The sequence below is a fragment of the Rhopilema esculentum genome, chromosome 16, assembly GCF_057945365.1.
Source record: "Rhopilema esculentum isolate cy_ngs chromosome 16, ASM5794536v1, whole genome shotgun sequence".
Taxonomy (NCBI): domain Eukaryota; kingdom Metazoa; phylum Cnidaria; class Scyphozoa; order Rhizostomeae; family Rhizostomatidae; genus Rhopilema; species Rhopilema esculentum.
The window spans coordinates 6,663,582-6,670,352 of record NC_142830.1 but is presented as its reverse complement, the minus strand read 5'-3'; the positions used below and the strand labels follow the sequence as shown (position 1 = coordinate 6,670,352).

The window sequence follows — 6,771 nt, the reverse complement described above, 5'->3', positions numbered from 1 at the left end:
TGAGAATAAGAGCCTGCTTAAGGCAAAACCAATAAAAATACCCTTCTTCTTTCTGTTGCTATGTTGTGTTTTGTTGTGTTTCCATTTGTGACACTTATTATCAGATATATAATATTATAAGATATATTAGAAGTTTGATGAAGCAGGGGGCTATTCGAGAGTGGAGGCTTAATAATCATCATGAAATTTCTGCATGTCGGATTATTCAAGGGGAGCTTATTCGAAGGGGGCTTTTTCACGATTGGTTAACGGAGGGGCGCTGATTTGAGGATTTACAGTAGTTGCGTTATAATATCATTTTACTAGTCTTTATTTTGAAAATGTAGTTATTTGAATTAATTGAAATACAAATGAAAACCCGTTTTACAGAGGTGCAATTTTAGCTAGAGTCCAGAAATTAAATTGAAATGAGTATCGAAGGAAACGAGGTTAATTTTCTTTCTGGAGATAAAGGCCCTTGCTGAGCCAAATTTGAGCAAACAGATGCTTAAAAAATTAAAGTTGCTTAATAAAATGATTAGAAAATTTATAAATAAAATGTCTCGAAATGTCTCAACAGAAGTATTTTTTGTCTTCAACACCCAAGACAGAATGCTGATATTATGAATATTGCTCCTTATGATTCGTCAACTAAATGACGAAATGAGACTAAAATGCTTGGCCGCAATGTTCGGCAACTTTTGATAATGATATTTATGCATCGAGGGAACATCAACTACGCCACTTCGACGTTCTTATAACATAGCTAAAGCTCTTTTACATTTTCCGCATTCTTTTTGAAAGAATATGTTGTTGTTTCACATTAAAATCACAAACAAATTTCAGCTATTCAATTCATTCGTTTCTGTTTATGACTTGCATCTTGGATATTTTGGTTTCAAGATATACTATGGTTCAGAGGCACCCAGTTATGTTTCAGTTGCGTAACACATAAGTAAATTTCTTAAAATTGTAACACTTAAATTTCACGTTCTGTTTCTTTCGAACAGAAATTAAACCATAGTCTATAACTCACTGAGAGGAAAATTCAGACGCAACTAGAGTTTACTGGCTGGCAATCACGTGTCATATAGGTATCAGTCTTTTAAAAGAGGTGTTGGATTTAGGCATTGGATGCCAGAGGGAAGACAGGAATTCGTATTCATTATGACTGGTATCATCTTGCCATCTGTTTTGCTTTATGGTAAGCCTCTCCCTAGATCATTGTCCTGGTAATTTGTCAAGGTTTAAGGTATTTCAGAAAAGATCAAGGCACCTAGCAGGTTCTCAAGTTAACTTCTTGCTCCGTCATGTGGTAGATGGGATGGTAGACAGGGGCGCATCAAGGGGTGTAGTGCAATGAAAAGAACAATAGATTTTCGTGCTAAATTTGGCCCAAAGTCATCGACTCTTTTTAATGCCAAAAACCGACTTGTCTTAATTACATTTATTAATCTTTTCCCGTTTTTGTGGTATAATTTTTGTGAGAGCCCCTCTTGCTCTATTAAAAGCACTGCATCCCCGCATGGAAGTGACCCTCATTGGTAGCGTTCCGTAGTAGAATTGCTCTGCTCCATTGCCAATTTCGCTTTTGTTAAATCAAAGTCAAACGCTCTGAACTCAATCATTTGCAATGTGACGAGCTACACAGGCGTGGCCTCAAAAGTATCCTGGGAAATGGACTTGCTACAAGTCTCTCTCTATTCATTTAGTAATCTGAAAAATATAGAAAAGGAAAAATTGGATAGAGAGAGACTTGTAGCAAGTCCACCTGGGAAACAGAGCCACAAAAATTCGAGAGCGGAAATAGAAGTTAGGAATGGAGAAGCGGAGGAGGATCTAGCTGGAGGAAAAGTAAAAACTGAAGGGAAAGGAAAAGTGAAGAAAAAACTTTTCCTTCTTCTTAGCTAGACGCTCTTCCGCTTCTCCACTCCTGACTTCTATTTCCGCTATCGAAATTTTGTGGCTCTGGTACCCATGGTACCTCAGGGGGTGAATCGACAGGAACGAGGAGGCTAAGTCCACAAACCTTCTTTATTTTCTCAAAACCATACTCTTGAATTTTAACTTCATGAGCTACAATAAAATTTGAAAGAAGCCTTGCATCCCTTGTTCAAATTAGTGGCGTGGGCCGGGTGTAGTCAGCGCCTCCAGTCACCGAGCTATCATCCTACCAAAAAGATATCTTGCGATGACATCACAAATTTTACAATTTTAGAATTTTCAGTTTGGAGCATTTAAATAATTCTAAGTGTGCAAAACCAGCTAAATGCGTTATAAATTGGCTTAGGTGTGGCCACATGGGCACAGACACTCACCATCAAATCATTTAATTTGGTTTCAAAACTTTTTGAACCAAGGTAAACTCATGAATCTTTAATGCAGAGTTGACAAAACGACTCAACCTCCCTCCGGATGAAATTTTGTCCTATTGGCTTTCCTCAATCTTTTGAATAAGTGTTTTCTTAGTAATGGGATTTTAGTAAAATCACGTATTGCTTGGCTTGGTCTTTTCACTTTGTAAATAAAAAGAAAGTTCGGGAGCAACGATAATTTCTTTCACTTTATATACTCTGCTTTAATGGGCCATATCGAATCCAATTTTAAAGGGCCACTCCAGCCCAAAATTTTTATTTCAGAACACGATGTAATCAGACCTCCTGAAAACGAATCTCTCATTATTTTTTTCATATCTCTAACCGTTTTGTAGTTATTAGCGTTTGTAAAATGGTCATTGAGTTGAATTGTTTTTCAACCGTGTTATCGGAGATCTTCGGATTGACGTCACAGGCATTTTCGGCCTCGGTAAGTTCGCGGCAAGTATCATCGGCTGTCCAAAGGGTCAACGAGAACCTAGCGAAATGGCAGACAGGGCCTAGCAGCGGCATGTTTGTTAGAAGGCCAGACTTTTATCTGGAATCGATATAAAGAGAGAAGTATCGCTCATCAGTCTTGATACTCTGATCGAATTTGGAAGTTTTTTGTCGCACGAATCTTTCTGACAGAGAAGTCAAATTGGCAAAGTAGGCCAGCGAGACAGAGACATGAGGATGTTGACAGACTTTTATGGAATGTTGCTTTTGAAGCAATTTGTATTGGCAGGCCAGTTCCCTGATTTTAAAAAGAAGATTCGCGCTTTTTCATCGGCCCCTCCTTTAGTGCAACAGCTAAAAAACCATCGCGCAATTAATTCGGGAGGAAAGAAGAAAACAAAACCAGTATACCGGGAATGAAAGCTGTATGAATTGATACAACATATTCATTAGGATAAAGAGCTTCATATCAACATGACTTATTGGAAATAAAACAGGACAAATGAGGACATGGACAAGAAAGTATACAACTTTCAAGACAAGACTAAAAACCTACCATTAGTCATGAGTCAAACAACTTTTTCAAAAATTATAAATTTGTTTTTATACAAACAAAAAAGGGATTTGAGATTATATTAATAATTCAACTTTTTCAATATACTTTTGTAAATATAATTTTTGTATTTAACCTTTAAGCTATTACAGGGGCCTTGTCGGCTCCTTTAAGCTGTCAGAATCTCAACCTGCTATATTTATGAATAATAAATACATGTTTGATGTATTTAAATACTTGGCTACATTGAATTATACAATCAGGCCAGTGAACTAGCTAGCAATTTGTAATTTCTATTGCACATGAGAAATGTTCTTATAAAAGTATCATGAAACAATAATCTATTGCAAAACTTCTAGAAAATACCTATATGTTGTTACTAGCTTTAAATAATTTGCAAACATTATATATGACCAAATTATATATAAAATTTTGATAATTTTAGAAAAATAGTCTCCTTTGTGAAAATGTTAATACAAAAACAGAATAATGTGTTGAGGTCTTTGTGGTAACTCTTGAATGGAAGAGAGGGGCAAGTTATCACTCCCACAAAGCCAGTAGCCAGATAACAGGATGCATGTAATCTCCAACCTTCATCTAGCATTTTTTGCAAGATCCTTTCTGCTGATCCATAAAAGAGTTTGTAACCTTTTTTATGCCTAGAATAATAAGGTTGACACGGATAAATACTAACATACCAGTGAAATTTACTTTGGACTCATATTAAAACATAAAATGATCAAAGAAACTTGGACACTCAGGGGCATTCAGAGTATAGATATTTAGAAGGATCAAAGAGAAATTTAGGGGTGAAAGGGCAACCACTGTTACTATAGCAAATAGCATCTAAGGATATTAACTTGAAGTAACACAAAGATGAATTTAAATGATATAGGCCATGCTTATATGAATCAATGCTAGAATAGCAAAGGTAAATTTAACAAATATAAACAATTCTGCCTTTAAAACATTAGAATGAGGATATTACACATCTTTTTTCCAAAACCAAGGGTGTAAATTCCATGTTTTTTCTTTTGGGTAGTAGATCTTTTGCCCTGGATATTGATCTGGCAAAATTTTGAAATTGTGCATCAATTTTATGATGAAATAGGCAGAACTCCAAAATTGAAGGCAGAACAAGGTAGAACATGAAGAAGAAGGGTTCAGGAGACAAACCCTGGGAAATTTTACACATCTATACCTCAGGCAAAGGTGTAGTGCACAGATCATTGGCAGGGATGTAGTGCTAGGAGGCTCAGGCCCCCTTGTTGGTACAAAAAAGTAGCAAACTTCTACTTTTGGTAATATTTTATGTGACATTTTGCTTGAGAGCCCCTGTTGTACTTTTCATATTACCACATTTCTGACCATTTGGGGGACAGTTCACAAGACTGGCTGTTAGAAAACCTGTATTTAGAGCCCCTCCAAACCTCTATACCCTGCAGTTTCGCCTAACATTCAACATAGTAAAATGATAATAAGGATGAATTGTGACTTACGGGAAAGTTTCCATCTTGTGAATGGGGTTCTTCTTCTCCTGCGGTGAGACATCAATTCTATTATTCAGCTCCCTGGAAATCCCTGAGATGACACGACGATAAGAAATGCCTTCGGTCAGAAATCCATTCACATCTGAAAATTCGTGAAGCATTCCATATTGAAAAGCTTGCTGCGTTGCCAAGATGAGGATATGAGTTCAGGTTGAAGCTTCCATCTTTGATTTGTCGAATTACTAGTCCATGTTGGCTGGAAGCCTCCGCTGAACATCAATCGCAATGAAGGAAAATAAATAAAACGACAACCGAGATTCCGACATGACTCTTCCGAGCCTCTACCGAGTCGTGCGAATTTCAGTGCGAACGTATAACAATAGCGCCGAATGTTGAAACAATAGCCCTTTCACACGTCACAAAGTGCTTTTTCCGAAAAAAATTTTGTCGTATTTTTACGGTGATTCTCAACTTTGAGCGTCTATATCTGGAAAACGAGTTAAGCTTTTCGAAAAAAAAATTCACGATAGCTTCTTTTTCTCGACTAACTACCAATTTATGCAAAAAAAGTTTTGGGCTGGAGTGGCCCTTTAACATGTCTCAAATATGTTGCAGTTTCGGAGGTATTTCACGGTGTTCTTTAAGAATGTGTGGTCAAGATTGAAGATTCCAAAAAGTGTTTTTATGACGTCACATTTGAAGAACTCTGTGAGAGCAGAATGTAAGGAATGCGTCTTCAGAAAACTCAGGGGTAGAGACCAAATTGAGCTTTTGAATTGAAACAGTAATAAGATTTACACATTAACAAAAACAAAACAGGGCTATAAGTCGAGCGTGAAGGCCGTTTCTCGTCTATCGTATATTAGAGTTTTAAGATATCAGACTTTGATTTACTATTAATCTTATCAACTAATCGCACTTTGCTGAACTATGATTTCTTTTTCAAATGTTAAAACTTATCATTTTCCAAATTGGACCAAAATTGCGTGTGTTTTGGACACGCATTGGTGTTTATCAATTCAAAAGCTTTCAATACCAAATTATTCGATAAGTAACCATAATTTCTTATGAGTGATATAAGTTACATTATTATTTAATTGTCATCCTTCTTTAACACTGTAAGGGTAACCAATAGGGGACAAATTGAAAGTGATATATAAACAACTAAATATTTGATATATGATTCAAATCAACAAAATATTACTTTCAGTGCCGGGGAAAACAGGTATTGTTGTTTAAGAACGGACGCTGATATTAAGGGAGTTCGTAAGCGTATGGTTGAGAAATAGAGACAAGGGCCCAGTGACTAATAGTTTAGCCAAATTATTTTCATATCTATGTTTTTAAGACTTGGCTCAAATTCACGTCGTTTTCAAAACCCTTTTGAAGTTCTTCAACTGATTCTTCTGTAATTCAGGTTTCCCTAGTTAGCGAAAAAAAAATATAACTTATATCTTTGCTTTTACATCTTGTTGTTGTAAAACCAGGAGGTAAACTGCCATTTTTCAGCAAAAACCTTTAATGTGTAGCACATAATGTTGTTTTTTAGTTCTTTATTAAGTAAATCCTGTATTATGCATGAAACCTGGAAAATGATTTATGGTAGTATGATTCAGAGCTTCTTTTTATTCATTATTTGTCAATTGTATAATTTAATGCCTTTTGTAGGTATAATCTATAATAAAACCCAGAAAAGGCATTTAATAATAAGATTAATCCGAAAAGTTCAATGTAAACACTGACAAAATGCATCAACAAGGCAAGTTATGACAGCAGAAAACTAAGGATGTTAATTGTAAAATGATTACAATGATTACATGTTAATTACAGATCATGAATAAGCGACGTTTAACCTAGGCCTTAATTGTTGTTGGACTCAATATTCTTTAACCTTTGTGATTCTGAGTGTTGAATTATTCTTAAATCATTATTAAGA

At 35.7% G+C, this 6,771-nt stretch overlaps 1 long non-coding RNA gene across 1 annotated transcript; it reads right to left on the bottom strand.

Moving 5' to 3' along the window:
• Positions 1 to 3,198: 3,198 nt before the first annotated feature.
• On the bottom strand, positions 3,199 to 5,467 carry LOC148958249 (uncharacterized). The gene is made up of 2 exons (XR_016144743.1): positions 4,845 to 5,467; positions 3,199 to 4,004 (listed from the first exon to the last, which is right to left on the bottom strand). It is a non-coding gene; the product is annotated as an uncharacterized LOC148958249 (long non-coding RNA).
• Between the last annotated feature and the right edge of the window lie 1,304 nt (positions 5,468 to 6,771).